General features: G+C 37.2%; 1 pseudogene; it reads left to right on the forward strand.

Moving 5' to 3' along the window:
- The first annotated feature begins 7,831 nt into the window (after positions 1-7,831).
- Positions 7,832-18,668, forward strand: part of LOC140244988 (putative nuclease HARBI1) — a 31,038-nt pseudogene continuing 20,201 nt past the window's right edge.

Consider the following 18,668-nt stretch of genomic DNA (forward strand, 5'->3'; position numbering starts at 1 on the left):
TGTACAGTAAGACCGGTCCGATCGCCCCTCCTCTTGTAGTCATAACAACTGTAATTGACAGGTAGTTTTAGCCAATCATGAGCTTTATTCTCCATGTGCTTTACTGGAAGGTTCTTCCAGAGTTTGGGTGCACTTTTGGAGAATACAAGAACTTCTGATTAAGCAACCACCATGGGAGCATGCCACCTTTCGGATTGCTCTGTAATGTCATTGTGAAGGTGACTTGCACTTGCAAACTTTTGAAGTCTTGATTTATAAACTTAGGAAATAAATCTACTCTGAAAGACAAATCCAGTCTCCGGAGCCTATGTTTCTCTTGCGTCTACTTATACATATCTGCACTTGGTACCTACCTTTATATCAAACAATGAACGTACCGTTACATACCGCTACATCGTTATTATATATATATATATGAAGCGTTTGTTCGCAAAAACCGATAAGTCCATACTTGCCAAATGGAGATATTTCCAATTAAAGGTCAAGAAAAATAACGAAAATAATAAGAAAATTTTTGCTTCTTTTGACCATAACTTCAAAAATGTACCTTTTTATGTAGTGACCAATATGTCATTTAAAAGGTATTATTTTGAACTTTATGACAGAAACCGTACTTCAAAATCTTCAAAAATGGACTTATCGGTTTTTGCGAATAAACTCTTCATATATATATATATATATATATATATATATATATATATATATATATAGATAGATATTGATATAGATATACGGATAATCGGCAGCAAAACATGCACATAGACGTTACTGATGTTAGGTTACACCCCTTTATTCAAGCTTTCGGGCGAAATGCCCTTCTTCAGGATCTATACACTTTGTAATTTTGTATTATTTTATGACCTGACCTCTATGACCCTGGAATTGGCCTTTGAAGTCATGACTCCCAAATTAATTGATTTTTTTTTTTTTTTTTTTTTTTACTTCGTAAATACATCCTTCTAGTTTCGGATAAATCCGATCATCCGTTCTTAAGTTTTCAGGATATTAAGTTTGTTTCATGCCCTCTGTTCCCTATGACCTACGACCCCCATGACCCCCAAATTTAATCGTTTCTTCCTTACCTCATTATAAAAACACCCTACAAGTTTGGTTCCAGTTTGTTCATTCTTTTTCGAGTTATATAGTATACTCAATCAGACAGACAAACGTGTAGATTATGAAACCCAAAACATAATCTATACAGTATGTGACCCTGCGCCACAAAACCAGCAAAAAGTCGTCAGACATGGATTTTTAGTTAAGGGTAGATTATGAAAGAGCAGACTCTTAGCTTTAAAATGATGTATAACTCAATTCAAATGGACTCCTCTAAACTGGAAAGAAAGCACACACTCTGAAAAGTGTGAACTGAGAAAAGAGGCTCTGAAGTACATGTACTACACGGTCTATTCAAGCACTTTAATCTTTTCAAGCCGTGCCAGCTTTGCCATAAAGGGGACAAAACACAGGATGTAAAACACCGGAGAAACAACAATGAAGGGATTATTAGATTAAAGGCAAAACATAGTTCTAGTACGTCTCCAAAATTGCCAAATTTCGCCCTAAGATGTACACGTATGCCTAAGAAATGTGTGAAATAACAGCAGGTTTCACGTTAACTACCGGCGGAGGTAAAAATGAAAAACCAAACAAACTGTGTTAAGTGTGTGGCAAGGTTTCATGTGTAATTGCTCACTGCAGAAACCGCAACATTTTCTTTTTACCAAGGAACTTCGAAAACGCCCGGTTTAGTGCCCGAGTACGCAAGTGCAGTGCAGTGTCGCTGCATGTATTTGCCATAGCACTTTCAATTCGATAAACCGGAAGAAGCTTTATTGCACACGTTGCCTTGCCAAAGGAGTTCACTTGAATAGTAAGACTACAGGAGAAGAGCAGTTCCCTCTTGAGTATGGAGGAAACCTCTTTTTTATCGATGTGAAGGCTAGACGAGATTCTCTGTCAACCTTGAAACGACTTGAATAACGAAGAAAACGAAAGAGGAGATGGTATGTTTTCAAATACTTTGGCCTTGGTGGAAAATCTCAACTTGTCTACTAAATGTATTGCAGTGACGGAAGGATAATCGGCAGTGTAAAAGACGTGACAGATGGCAGACGATATCTAATGCAACTTTTATCAACAGCAAGTACGTAGTTCTCATGAAAAGTCATGACGACCAAAGTAAGCCAAATCGTGTTCGTCATCTCGTGTGCAAGTCTCTTTGTGTCAGACAGCGTAGTAGGGGGCATAGTGAGAGAAGGTAAGTGGTAAGCATTACTTCTTTATAGCCTACCAAAAGATACTACGCCAAGTACTGCCAATGGTGATGGTGGTTGTGGAAGTGGTGATGATTTTGATAATGATAATGACAAAGGTCGTAGCAATTGTAATAATATTCATTAAAAAGAAATTAAGCACAATGGTGATAATTATAATGATGTACACTCCTACCTCTCCATACCTATCCGGACACATGTCGGAACCGGCGCTCGTCCGGATAAGGGATTTGGCAGGATAGTAGGTGGCAGCTGCCTACCCAATGGTAGCTACATGCATTAGTTTGGCGTGAACATGTCACGTCCTCGTCAGCTGATCTGCTTTGAGATTTTTTCGATAATTTGCTCAATGAACTATCGCCTGTATCGTGCTTTGATTTACCGCAAAATTTTCTGTCAATGTTCTTGCTGTGATTTGGGAGTAGTGAATGTCTGAATGGATATTGTTTGAATGAAAATTTGACGTGAATTTATGTCAGTTACATGTTGGGAATAATATGTGATTCATGTGAGTTTGTGCAGGAATTTTTGTTTGAATTTGAAATCCCTCTTTTATCAGTAATTATAGTTTTTCCCCGCCCAATTTCATCAGATTTTCATACGATTTAACGATGCGATCATTCAAGTTCGATTGAATAAATTATGATGACCACCGAGATCAACATTCAAAAAAGTAACTAGTTCATTCAATCTAATTTCATCAGCATGCGATTTCATGAGTTTCTAAAAATGCAAGTGCAACGCATTCAAATTCCCATCAGCATCGTCGTGAAGAAGATTAAGGAATTCAAATTCACGATAAGGCAAACCTATACAGCATATGGACAGTATTTGGCGTTATTATTCTTTGTAGTTACTCATCTATTTGAATACGCAAACTTGATGTATCTTGAAACAGGATTGCCTCATAATAACTACAATAGGGAAAGCTCGAAATACTTCTCTTTGAAACACATACATGTACATTATATTCATACACGACTTTAACGATACTAGAGAAGAGTTGTGTGCATGAATATCTCGAATATGGACAGAATTTGTTGAAGAAGCTTTTGACAATATTACTGGCGAAACGCTTGGATGTAACAATTCTACAGCTGAGTCGATTGTGGTAACATGATATGGGACACGGAGAAGGTAGGAATGAAATCAAAATGTAAATTTTGAATGTAGACAAAATTTTGAGATAAAGCCATTCCCTAAAGCCCCTTTTACACTTTCACGGATCGCATCACGGATGACCACGGATCGTCGATCCGGGATCATCCGTACTGTTTCCGGCATGACCGTGTTGACTCCGTGAAGTCATCCGGCATTATCCTTGATCATCCGGTATGTCCGCGGAAAAAATTAAGCTTGCTCAATTTTTCATCCCGGACATCACGGACGAAAATCAATACGAACTCTTCCTTGTTGGCACCGTCTACTCCGTGTTGCTTCCGTATTCCTTCCTTGCAGGCACCGGCTATTCCGTGTTGCCTCCGTACTCATTCCGGGACAATCCGTGAAGACATCAGGACGTCCGTACTAGCATCGGCTCCATCCGGGATGAAAAATTCGTGTATTTTGTAAATACAAGCTCATGAAATTTAAATTTGCTCACATCTTCCCCCATCAGTACAGCCAGCAACCCCTCATACTCTGTTCGTATAATGGTCGCACGAAAACCTTCAGTGACCCACACATTTCCTTGACCTTTTTTTGTGTGTATGTGTGTGCATTTTGATTTGTTTTGTTTTGTTTTGTTTTGCTTTGCTTTGTTTATGTGATGATGTTCCCGCAAAATGAGAGTTTGCAACAAAGAGATTTGCCTGACATCGACAAGCCGAGGCATGGCTGCTGTAGATTTTCTGATGTGCTTGTTATTAGCGCTGGAGGCATGTTGCCTGAGAATGATAAAGTATCAAAAGCAAAAGTAAATGTTATCTGTCAACATTTTTGGGATATCCGTGTAAAGACCGCGAAGGGACCAAGTTGCATCCGTGCTCTTCCTTGATATGGCCGTGTTAGCTCCGTATCGTTTCCGCTGTGGTCCGCGTTCGTTCCTTGTCTGTCCGTGTAGGCACCGTACTTGTCCTTGTAGCATCAGTACTTGTCCGTGTAGACATCCAGTTGGCATCGTATTCACACCGGCATTGAGAGGAAAATCGATATTTTGCATGCCGGATCACCACGGATGACGATCCGTGGTCATCCGTGTAGTAATCCGTGAAAGTGTAAAAGGGGCTTTACTGTTACACCGTAACCGTAAGTGGTTAGGTGTAATTTGAAGGTTGAAGCCAGGATTATACAAAAATATGAAATAGGTTATCCCGCCCAATTTCATCAGATTCGTATTTGATTTAACGATGTGGTCAAGTTCGAGTGAATTTTAATGGTCACAGAGATCGACGTTCAAAAATGTAATTAGTTCATTCAATTTGATTTCATCAGCATGCGATTTTACGAGTTTCTCACACAAGGGTGTAAAAAGGGCATTCAAATTAAAAATGCAAGTGCAACGCATTCAAATTCGCATCAGCACCACCGAGGAGAGCGTTAAGGAATTCAAATTCACAATAAGCAAACAATATTACAAAGTATGGACAGTCTTTTTCGTTGTTGCTTTTATTCATTGTAGTTACTCAACTGTTTTGAAATATGCAAACTTTTTGGACTCATACTTGCTAGCTAATAACTCGTATAACCCCACTTTCAAACATGATTCATTCACGATTTTAGCCGCTGCTACATTACAGAACTAGTATGCCTGAACATCTCGAGTACGGACAGAGTTAGTGGATGAAGCATGACCTTGACAACCAGCAAAACTGGCGATATTTAACCCTTTGGTGAAATAGGTCTATCACACAGGTGATCTGATTGCGGCAACTTATGATATGGACTCGGGAAACTATAAGGAATGGAATCAAAATGGATCAATATGGATTTGGGCGTATAGGACCCCTAAGATATTCTTGGGTAAGGCTATTTCCTAAATGTTGCATCCATATTGTTAGGGATGAAATTAAAGTGACAGAAGGGGTGACAGGAAAAAAAAATCAATACAATTAACATATTCATTCGAAATGAACATGAAATTGTATCATCGAACCTATGGCAGTGAAAAAAAGGCCCGAAGAAGTTGTGTGTTGATTGCATCTGAACGTCCGAAGTGCGAAGTTGTGTTCCTATAAATGAAATTATTGAAACTGGTATTTGGCACGAATTTAAATGTCTACCCAGGTGGTGGTAAATCGAATGTCAACTTTGAGTCGTTAAATTGAGTTATTTTTTTTCTCTATAAAAAAAAAAATCGAATGAAATAAAATCTAAAAAGAATGACATGAAACGAAATTGAATGCTCAAAGAATCAAAATGAACCGTGAGAGTAGAGCAGTGACCAAAATCGCTTGAATTTGAACGCCTTTTCATTATTTCAAATGCAAATCTGTTGAAATTGGGCGGGATAAACTACGGCGAGATCTTGTCCGGATAGCAGAGATCCGGATAAAGGGATGCCGGATACGAGAGGCCGGACTGTATAACAAGTATACCAACTCGTTGTTTTTATAACTCGTAATAACGTTTGTTAATCTTTGTAAGTGCATTTTATACTTTGCAAAACTTTTCTGTTGCTTGTTTTGTTCTTAATTGCTGTAACTTGTCTTCTGGATCCTGTTTATTGTGCATAATTGTTATTATGTTCTCAAATCTGGTCTGTAAAGTTTCTGTTACTTTAATTCAATTCAATTCAATGTTTTATTTCATTTTTCGACAAAAAAGATATGAACATCACTTTTTTGATAACAGAAATTAAGGTGCGTAAAGTATATATACATGTTATAACATGAAAGAATGATGTAGTGCATGTAGTGCAGTGCTTAATGTAATGATGTAGTGCAGTGCTTAAAAACAGCTGTGTAACTGGACGCAGGCTTTTAAATGTAGTCCAGGAGAGGGAGGGAGAGGGGGAGGGAGGCTAGGTTGTCAGTCTATATGACAGAATAAATTGCATGTATATATCTATGTTTTATTCCCCTTGGTACTGAAATGAAAGTCAGGCGGATTGTAGTCTAGCTTCTGGACTCTTTTTACTCGTAGTGGTGATTCAGTGTACGCGACAAGCCGTATGAGGGCGTGACACCCGAGGATTGCGATACGCCGAGAACTGCGATACCCGAGAAATGTGTTGGGCTCGCAGTCTCTCTATTATCGCAATCAGAAAATTTGCGCCCTCTCTTGGTTTATCGCACCAAGGAAAAAAAAGGGGATGGAGCCCAGACTAGGCGGGTTGATGTGGTAGATGTAGCCTGTAAGACCATGAAAAGGGTCTCCTAAGATTAGGCTAGCCTTTTTGAAAAATTTAACTCGTAAGACCAGCGCCTACGGGATATTTTCAGGGGAAGCTAGCTGCCAGGCGCAATAAAAAGGGGCATAGGTCTTTTAACAAGGTCTCATGAATGAAGAATGAGACTACATTGTCACACACGAGAAACTGATCATTATAGTGAAGGTCTGGAAAGCAAGACTAGGGTTCTTGTGCTCTTTGACAGTTTTTTTTTTTTTTTTTTTTTTTTCCGAAGCCTCGGCTACGAGGCCTCGTGGCCTCACGCTCCTTTTCCGGGCTCCCATAGAAACCTGTGTTAAATGCAGCATATTCCATAAATCATAAAAAATCAATCGAATCATAGATTTTTTTTTTTTTTTTTTTTTTTTTAGATTGAAGCAGATGAAGGGAAATTTTCTCTGCTTTCAAGCAAACAACATATTTTGGGATGTTTTCCAGCTCTAAAAAAAATAAAAAATTAAGAGCCTCCATACTAGACTAGTCATCCAGTCACTCTCAAAACAATAAAAATAGCAAATTACCTCATATATCAATAAAAATTCATTAAAAAAACCCCTGATTCATTCAACTTCTTCATAGCCTACAGAAGCTCCTGTCCTCAAGCAATGTCAAACACTACCAAAGGTGGCAATTTTCCACTTGACTGATTTCAAATGATTTTTTTTTTTTTGTGTGAAAATTAACATTACCTCATCTTTGTACTGCCTTCCCTAAATGTAGGCAATGCGCGAGTTGAATTAGGAGCGTGAGGACTGTAAGCAGTGATGGTGGTTCTGGCGATCGTGATTTTGACGGAGACGAGTTTGTTGAGGAGGAATTGCATGCTTCTTTAGCATTAGGTTTGGGGGAAATTGGGTCTATTTGGGCTGTCATTAAAGCGCAAAAAGCGCTCATTGCCCTAATGTTTTTGCTGCGCTGTACTTTGGCAATAGTACGCCTACAGGATCAGGGCCGGTATTCAAATTAATACTTAAGTCAAATACTTATACTTAAATCAAGTATTTTACTTAAGAAAAGTAATTTGTTTAAAAATGCGATTCAGTTCCCGCTTAGTGTTATACTTGGCTAAGACAGATTTTGTCGCAATTTTATTACTTAAACATTTTACTTAAGTAATAAAATTGCAGAGTGACGTCATTCATGCTAAGTATTATACTTAAGATAAAAAATGCTGGTAGGTTATTTGCCACTTGGCAATTGGATTTGAGCTGGGGAAGACGTGGCCATGGCAGCTCTTCTCCATCTCCATGAGAACTACCAATTGGGGAGAGAATACACAGACGACTTCATCCGGTGCAAATCTACAATGACATTGAATTAATAAAGCGCTACAGATCCAACGGGGAGGGTATCCACTACATTACTAATCTTATCCGACACGACATCACACCGAAAGGAAGTAATAACCATCCTATTGACCCAATAGACAAAGTTTGCATAGCCCTTTATGTTTTAGCCACTGAATGTTTCCAGAGAACAGACGGAGACACGCTTGGAATCTCCCAGGCGTCTGTTTCACGGATTGTCCAGACAGTCTGCACGGCACTTACCGACAGGTTACCACACTTTGTTCGCCTTCCTCAAGGACATGAGCAAATGGAGAACATGAGGAAGTTTTACCAGATAGCAAGGTTTCCTGGTGTGATCGGGTTGATCGATGGAACTCATGTCAAGATACAAGCACCGAGGATGAGCACCAATTTGTTAATCGCAAACGTTTTCACAGCATCAACGTTAGTGCTAGACGCAGATGCAAAGATCATCAATCTGAATGCATAATGGCCAGGAAGTATTCATGATTCGAGGTATTAAAAATCGTCTATCTTTCAAATTTAATTAATAATTGTGATTGGGTTTTGTTCCAAACATGTGTCCTTGGGCCACTGTGGTTTATGGGCCATTTTCACATAAAGTGTTACTTCAATTTCAGTCAGAGTGAAACCCCGAAATCAGCAACAAAATATTGAGTCGAAACTTGTCTTCATATACGTGTACGAACAACAGATGCCGGGTATTCAACAACAACAACAACAACAACAACAACAAAAAAGGACAGTAAATTCTCAACGCATTAAGGGCATTAACAATGTAACACTGGCACATAATTGTAAACACAGTGCTCTATGAAACCATAAAGCAGATACGTTACCGAAATTAATAACTGATCAACTCCAAAATATTTGTAGTTTGAACCAGATGTTACACAAGAGTAAGGCATTCCATACTTGTACTTTTTGCTGTATTGATTGATGAGTTAACTCTAAATAGTTATAATTTCCTAACATTTTATTATATCCACGCCAAACGAAGTTTGACATGTTTGAAGCGGGTATATATATATATATATATATATATATATATATATATATATATATATATATTATTATTATGTTATGTATATATTTTATATATATATATAATATATATATATGTATATATATATATATATATATATATATATATATATATATATATATTATTATTATGTTATGTATATATTTTATATATATATATAATATATATATATGTATATATATATATATATATATATATATACATATATATATACATACATACATACATATATGAATCGGTGTGATGGCGGGGCGAAGTCCTCAAGTTTTGAATCAATGTAAATGAAAGTTTAGAGGAAATTATGATATTGAGGTATAGATGTGCAAGATAGGTTTTTGTGTTCGTCTGGAAATGCGTTGCCATGATAACCACAATATTACCAAAACCTTGTGAATTGCATTTATTCCACAATATTCAAGCAATTAAGAACAAAATTAGTATCTATGATAATCTATAGGTGAACTTATGCAAGACACCCTTTGTATTTGAACTTGACAAAGCGTTGTCACGGTAACCGCACGTTTCCTTAAAAATCCTGTGAACTACTTCCACAGTTTTGAAGCAACTGAAATCAAAATTGGTAGGCATTATGGTCTTGAGGAATATAGATGTGGAACAAGTGTTTTTTTTTTGTTTTTTTGTTTTTTTTTGTCAACCAAGGCATTGGCATGGTAAAAACAATTTTACCAAAACCTTCCAGATCGAATAACTTCAACATCATTAAATCACTTAAGTTCAACTTCAGTATGTACGATGATCTATTGTATAGTTATACAATACACCAATGTGTATGAGATAGATTGAGATATATGTAAGTTGATAGTATGAGATATATGTATGTTGCTACGGTAGCCACTATTTTTTTTTTTATGAAGATAAAGCATTTAAGCAATGAAGGTCAAATTTGGTGTATATGATGCTCTTTAAGAGTAATTGTCTAAAATGTCCTTTGGGATTGTAAGCGGATAATGCGTTGCCATGGTGAACACTTATTTGGTATCCACCTCATTGCCGCCCTCACGATACCATATGCTATGAACAAACACTGGTCAGGAGGCGGGGGTATTAATCACCTTCAGTGATAATTTTAGTTTCTCTTGATTTAATGCAATTATACTCAGTAAAATTGTACACTCTTCTGCTACCTACATACGAAAATGGAATGATAACTGTTGTGTAAGTAAAAAGTAATTATCGATCAAAAGAGTCATTTTTTTTTATTTACACCAAGTATATATATATATATATATATATATATATATATATATATATATATATATATATGTATATACTATGATTATGATTATGATTATTATTATTATTATTGTTATTATTATTATTATTATTACTATTATTAAGAAGCGACAAGTTATACCGTGGCACAGGAATTGGGAGCGACATTTTACAGTCCAAAAGCTAAAATTTCTTGCTTTATCTTGTTTTAAAATAGTAATTTCCCTTTAGAATGTGGATGTGAGATATTTGTATAGGCCATCTCCATCACCTATGTGGCCAAAAGAATATCTAAATATGTGACATATTTTTTTTTTCTTCAGCATGCTTTAAAACGCCCACAAAAAAACCTTCCAAACCCAGATAATAATAGATTCTGTCAGTGACATCATTAACAAGACGCTCTAAAAATGACAAAAGAACGTCTGCTTGCAGCGATATCTCGTGTGGCAAATGGTGTACGTTCAGACTCATACACTCGAGGTCCCAGTAGTCTGGGTGCCAGAGGCTGAACCTTGTTTTACCTTCCACCCAATGTTTTTGATGGTTTTACCCTATTTTGGGGGTGCCGAATCCGAATCTGGATGATGCAACTCTTGCATCCTTGAGGGTTTTGAGATACTCAAGATGGCCGTCAAAATGGCCGCCAAACCTGGAATTTCCCACGTATTTCCTTCTAAATGGTGAGATATTGAAAACAATGGATGATTTTAACCTATTTCGAGGGTGCCGAATCCGAATCTGGATGATTCAACTCTTGCATCCTTGAGGATGTTGAGATATTCAATATGACTGCCAAGATGGCCGCCAAAACCGAAAATTCCCACGTATTTCCTTCTCAATGGTGAGAAATTGAAAATAATTGATGATTCTTCTCTATTTGGAAGGTGCTGAATCCGAATCCGGATGATGTAACTCATGCGTCAATGAAGTCTTTGAGATATTCAAGATGGCCGCCAAAATGGCCGCCAAAAACGGAATTCCCACGTATTTCCTTCTAAATGGTGTGAAATTAAAGTAATTGATGGTTTTACCATATTGTTTAGAGGGTGCTGAATCCGAATCTGGATGATGCAACTCATGCATCCATGAAGGTTTTGAGATATTCAAGATGGCCGCCAAAATGGCCGTCACTTAAAACTGGAAATTCCCACGTATTTCCTTTTAAATGGTGAGAAATTAAAAACAATAGTATTGATGGTTTTACCCTATTTCGAGGGTGCTGAATCCAAATCTGGATGATGCAACTCTTGCAGCCATGATTTTTATGAGATATTCAAGATGGCCGTCAAAATGGCCGCCAATTAAAACAGGAAATTCCCACGTATTTCCTTCTAAATGGTGAGATATTGAAAACAATAATGGTTTTACCCTTTTTAGAGGATGCTGAATCCGAATCTGGATGATGCAACTCTTGCATCCTTGAGGATTTTGAGATATTCAAGATGGCCGCCAAAATGGCCGCCAAAACCGGAAATTCCCACGTATTCTAAATGGTGTGAAATTGAAAATAATTGATGATTCTTCTCTATTTGGAAGGTGCTGAATCCGAATCTGGATGATGCAACTCTTGCAGTCATGAAGTGTTTGAGATATTCCAGAGGGCCGCCAAAATGGCCGCCGATTTAAACCGGAAATTCCCATGTATTTCCTTCTAAATGGTGAGAAATTGAAAACAATATATGGTTTTACCATATTTCTATCCCTATTACTCCTACATTGTTGAAAATTTAGAGATATTCAATATGGCCGTGAAAATTGCTGCCCAAAACGGAAGTTCCCATGTATTTCCTTCTAAATGGTGACAATTTGAAAGCAATTGGTGGTTTTTGTCTTATTTTGAGTGTGCTGAATCCGAAGCTCAGGATATAACTATTGCATCCTTAAGGGTTTTGAGATGATGAAGATGGTCGCCAAAAATGACCGCCAAAACGGAAATTCATTTGTAGACCCCGTATTTCCTTCTAAATTGTGTAAAATATAAAACAGTAGGCCTAGGTGGTTTTACACTATTCTGAGTTTGCTGAATTTGAAGCTGCAGGATACAGCTCTTGCTTCCTTGAGGGTTTTGAGATAATAAAGATGGCCGCCAGAACGGCCCCTAAATTACCTTCTAAATGGTGTAAAACTGAAACATTTGGCGGTTTTACTCCATTTCGAGGGTGCTGAATCCGAACCTGCTCGATGCAACTTTCATATTCTTTTTAAATTGTTTTGAGATGTGCAAGATGACCGCCAAAATAACTGTCAAAAATTGGAAAATTTTAGATCGTATTCAGCACCCTCGAAACTTGGTTGTTGAAATTCGTCCATTCTTTAGGGTTTTTAGACGTCCAAGATGACAGCCAAAATGAGTGGCAGAAATTCCAATGTTAATATTTTTTTTTCTTAATGGTAAAAATTTTAAAATAGATTGATTGTCTTACCCTATTTCGAGGGTGCTGAAGGTCTTTGAAGGTTTTGGGACATCTATAAATGTCCTGTATGAACGGAAACTCCTTAAAATTTTCTCATACTTAAATGGTGAAGTGTTGTGCTCTAACGCGAAGCGGAGGATTAAACCCATGCAGAGTGAAAAGCAATAATTCGTATTCTTAAATTCAACTCAGTTGAGTGAATTTGTCAATTCAGCCAAAAGTTATTAGCACCCAAAATGACTGTCACAATGGTATTGTAATATACCGAGATATTCCGATATGTCTCAAACGGAACTTTTACACGTGCTGGAAAAAAAGAAGTGATATTGATATCATACTGAAACGTACAAACACAAAGATACGACTGAACATTTCTTCTTATGCATAACTGTTATAAAATAATGCTTGAGATCACCAATAATATGGCTCCACAGATGTGAAGTTAATCCTTTCCGGCTATCAATAGAGTAAAATTAAATTATGGCATGTTGGTATTTGGTGTTGAAACTTGTCTTGTATAGTGCTGACGAGTCTCGCCCGTATTCTTATGAAACTTGTCGCATATTCTGATTACGTCATTGGAAATGGTTGCATCCATGACCACTATAGTAGATATCAATAAGGGAAATTTCAAAAGCACTCTGCGCGATTATGATATTCGTAAGTACTGGATTATCAACTATTACCTTCTATGCTGTCGTTTGTTTTTTATGCATTTTTTATTAACGCGCGTTACCTGTGATTTGTCCGTTCCCTCGTGTGTGTTTGTTATATATTATATCTACAGATATACATATACATATATATATATATATATATATGTATATATCTACATATATATATATATATATTATATATATACACATATACATATATAATGTATATGTGTATATACATAAACATATATAATGTATATGTATATATATATATATTATATATATATATATATATATATATATATATATATATGGGCCGTGACGCGAGAAAAGGGCCCTTAGGGCATTAGATACCGAAAATGAGTTTTCACCTCCACGTTGTAGAAGGAACTCTGACATGCTTAGATATGCAAACCTTTTTCTGAAATTCCAATCCTAAATGACCCCATTACGATATTCAAATCAGCATGTTTTGTCCAAATCTTTTCACTTTTTGATGCATCTATGCATTTGCGCGCAGTTAGCTAGTGGATCTTTTTTTTTTTTTTGCGCGTATTGCTTTGTCAAACTTCCGCGCCGTTTTCTGGCGTTTGCGCGCAGCGGCGCTAAGGGCCCTTTTCTCGCGTCACGGCCCATATATATATATGAAGAGTTTGTTTGCAAAAACCGATAAGTCCATTTTTGAAGATTTTGAAGTACGGTCTTTGTCATAAAGTAAAAAATGATACCTTTTAATGGTACTAGCCCACATTTGCAAACCCACGAAAATCAAAACTGCATAAAACAGGTCCAATATGACTTCAAGTACAAGTTATAACAGTAATATACCTCACCTGTCGCTCTTTGTCTATACCATTCGATAAAAGAGAGAAAATCATCGTTTTAAAAATCAATTTTCAAACCGGGTCAACCCGATCCAAAATCGAATTACGAGCGCGGGCTATAGCTACGTACATTGTACATTGTAACACGTACGTGGACCGGAGCTAGCGAGCATTATACGCATGCATACGGATTACGGTGCATTTTCATTTATTTTTATGAAAGTAATGGACTAATTGGAACGAAATTTTGCACAGGTGTTACTGCAATCATACCCAAACTCCATGCTAATTATGAGACCAATTGCTGCAGGTTTACAAATGTGGGCTAATACCTATAAATGATATATTGGTCACTACATATAAAGGTACATTTTTGAAGTTATGGTCTAAAGAAGGAAAAATTTTCTTATTATTCTCTTTATTTTTCATGACCTTTAATCGCAAATAACTCCATTTGGCAAATATGGACTTATCGGTTTTGCAAACAAACTCTTCATATATATATATATATATAATGTTACATCATATTGTCGAAAAAATTGAAGCATGAACTATAAATTTGTCCCATTCGTGTCTTCAACAATGTCATGAAGACCACCAATATAAACCAAATAACCAAGTTGAGTGTTCATGGATGAAGAGATTAAAACTGCTCGTGGATTATAAAGACAGGTAATGTTAAGTAATTTCAGTACACTTCTCTACATCACTATCACAATATGATTTAGATGGACATGTCTTGTCCATTGATTGTTAGTGTTCAAAACTTATCCAATTTATGTAGAGGAAACAGTGTAATCTTGCAATTATTCAACCGCATCTGTAGTCTTGAAGGGTTCATTGCTGGCACACTTGTATCGTACCACTCAAAGATATCCGGTAGAGCTGGTTTCACTGTATATACAGGAAGGTCAAACTGTGCCATTGACGACAACTTGAAATCTTTCAGTCGAAAAAAAAAAAACCGGGTAAAAAAATCAATTGTTATCAATTTCTCACCATTTATAAGAAGGAAATACATAAAAGTTTCCGTTTTGGCGGCCATTTTGGCGGCCATCTTGACTATCTCGAGGTGCATCATCCAGATTCGGATTCAGCACCCTCGAAATAGGGTAAAACCATTAATTGTTTTCTATTTCTCACCATTTAAAAGCTAATAAATAGAAATTTCCGGTTTTTGTGATTTGCGGCCATTTTGGCGGCCATTTTTTGCGACCATCTTGAATATCTCAATACCCTAAAAGGATGCAAGGTTTGCATCATCCAAGCTCGGATTCAGCACCCTATAGGGTAGAACAATCAATTGTTTTCAATTTCTCACCATTTAGAAGGAAATACGTGGGAATTTCCGGTTTTGATTGGCGGCCATCTTGAATATCTCAAAAACTTAATGGATGCATGAGTTGCGTCATCCAGATTCCGATTCAGCACCTTCCAGACAGGGTATAGAATCTTCAATTATTTTCAATTTCACATCACTTAGAAAGAAATACGTGGGAATTTTCGGTTTTGGCGACCATTTTGGCGGCCATCTTGAATATCTCAAAATCCTCAAGGATGTAAGAGTTGCAGCATCCAGATTCGGATTCGGCGTCCTCGAAATAGGGTAAAACCATCAATTGTTTTCAATTTATCACCATTTAGAAGGAAATACGTGGGAATTTCCAGTTCGGGCGGCCATTTTGGAGGCCATCTTGAATATCTCAAAACCTCAAGGCCGCAAGAGTTGCATCATCCAGATTCGGATTCAGCACCCCCAAAATAGGGTAAAACCATCAAAACACATTGGATGGACGGTAAAACAAGGTTAGGCCCAAAAAAGTGGCTTGGCACCCAGACTACAGGTTCGAGTCCCACTTTTTGCTTCAAATCCCACTTTTTGCTTTTTTTTTTTTTTGGGGGGGGGGGGTACTACATTTCTTAATCAAATTATTGAACTTTTAAAATTTTCAACACACCGAAAGTATTGCCTGTAATACAAATAGTATCTCATATTATATTATATCATATCATATTCCGTCAATAAATGAAGTTTTGAGACTTGGTGTCCGGAACTTATGCGGGAAAATAATTTCGCGCCCCGGGCAGCAGGTTAGAAAGGGTACGTTTATTGTTAGCAACCGTTGCGTTCACAGATTCATTGGCTGTGTGAGAATATGTAGAATCAGTTTCCATGACAATGAATAGCTATGACGTCACACTTCGGTACTCCGTATTACGTGTGGAATGATGTTTTCAAACCACGAAATACCAAGACCAACATCCAGACAATAGAAGTAACAATGCCGTTATTCGCTTTATTTTGATGTTTTGAAACTAATTTCCCCTAAAAAGTTGGGGTATATTTGTTCAGGCCATCATCCTCCCCCTCCATCATAAGTGGGTAAGTGGGGGGGGGGGGGGGGGGGGGGTGCATACCCCCATCCCCCAAATCAGCCACTGGTTGGGGAAACATATTTTCAGTTTTTGAAAGCTTAAGCTGATTATGGCCATAGTTTATATCCATTAAAAAAAAAAAAGAACATTTTCTGATTTATTGATTTAACAACGTAATCCCACTTTTTTTTCTTCTTGAGAGGAATGTAAAATTAATTGATAAGTCGAAAATTATTTATTTTAGGGTGCTTCGCGAGAGTGGACTACAGGAGGTACTGCAGGACAGTGAAGGACACCTCCTAGGAGACAGTGGCTATCCTCTCAAGTGCTGGCTTCTTACTCCCATTGCTCGTCCATCGGATGATGCAGAAGAAAGGTATAAATTCCATAAAACCACACTCATGAAGAATAATTGCGTTAATTGGAGGTTTCATAAAAAGTAAGGTATCTTGAGAAGCTTGTAAAATCGAAGTTTAGTCACAATTGGACACATTGGAGCAAAGTTATGCCAGTCTTTAAAGCGTTACGGACGGACGGACGGACGTTCAACAAAATGGCACGCAAAATTAGAGTGGACAAGGACATGAGCAACTACCCACAAGTGCAATTTAAGAATGACTATCCCCATATATGTTTAAATGCATTTTTATGCCTGTCCAAGTGGTAATCCGACATATGCTCCGGCGACAGTTGCTCCGGCGAAATCTCTCATCAGAGAGAATTAGGGTTATGATTAATGAATGGGTTTTTGGTTGAAGATAGGGACTGGGCTAGGGTTAGGTTCAGGGTTAGCATTGTGATTCCCGTGAAAGCAATTGTTACATATGCCGGAGCATAAGTCGGGCATTCGTGCAAGTGTGCAAATACATATGAGAATGGATTGTGTGTTTGTGTCATTATTGCCTTATACATTACTGTACTTGATTCGAAATACACGTGATTGCACGAGTGTGTGTATGTGTGTGTGTGTGTGTGTGTGTGTGTTGGTGTGTTGTTTGTTTGTTTGTTTGGTTTATTTTTGCATTTTCTTTCTCCAAATAGAATTGCAAATGAAAACAGAATGATACAGATAACATACAAATCAATACCAAAAAAAAAAAATCATTTGCGTAACAACATTAGTCTGAAGTGACATATGAATCAAAATAACATATTAAGGCACACTGTATCTATCAACAAAGGAGAAATCAATACAGGGGACCGTCGTCATAAGCAGAACTTGACGTGGATGAGGCCCTATCTGAATATGTGATACCAATATAATACAACACCAACTGTACTCATAAAACTCTTAATCTTAATACACGAAACACATTTGCTAGAGAAAAAAGAAAAAAAAACAGGAAAAAAAAACAGAAAAGAAAAATAGTGACTTGGCGCTTTAAAACAAGAAGAAAAAAACCCCAGCACGCTGCACCATTGACTACTGCATGGTATAGTAGACTATAAAAGTGTAGTTGTGTGCGAGTGACAGTGCGTCGTGTGTGCAGGTGACAGTGCAAGAGAGAATAAAGGCTGTAGCATGCCTATTCTGGGGGTAAGGTATGGGCTTTACTTAACGTATGCAATATCATTATCAAAGAAGGGAACGGGAGGGAATGGAAAAAAAATCGAAAAAAAAAAACATTTTGCATGGATCAGGGCTGACTGAGACATAAGGAAAAAAAAGAAAAAATACATTGATCAAAGACTACTAACTGGAAACATATTTCAATAATAAATACTTTTTTTAAATGAGCTTTACGGGAAAAAAGTGAAGTACACTGCTTTAATTGATCAGGTAGGTTATTCCAAACATCGGGACCGTTATGTCTAATTGATTTCTGAGCTATGACAGTTTTGGGGTTTACAAGGTGGAAGTCTGTCGAACGGCGAGTTGGATATGTGTGTATATTCGAATTGAAGTGAAAAATATTATGAAATAAAGAGGGAAGTTGATTTGTTGCGTACTTGTACAAAGATATACCTGTTTGTAAAATGTGGATGTCCTGAAGCTTCAAAGTATGCAAACGATGAAATAAAGGATCTGTATGAGATAAATATGTGGAATTAGTAATAATGCGAATAGCACGCTTTTGGAGTAATCGTCGCTGTCACCACGAACTGACAGTTTTGTATGGAAGCTAATTCTGACGAAGTTCTTTATGATTGATTCATAATAGAATACTTCCAAGAGAAAGCTGATTCATGGTAGATTTGAC

This window comes from Diadema setosum, chromosome 22 (genome assembly GCF_964275005.1).
Source record: "Diadema setosum chromosome 22, eeDiaSeto1, whole genome shotgun sequence".
Lineage (NCBI taxonomy): Eukaryota > Metazoa > Echinodermata > Echinoidea > Diadematoida > Diadematidae > Diadema > Diadema setosum.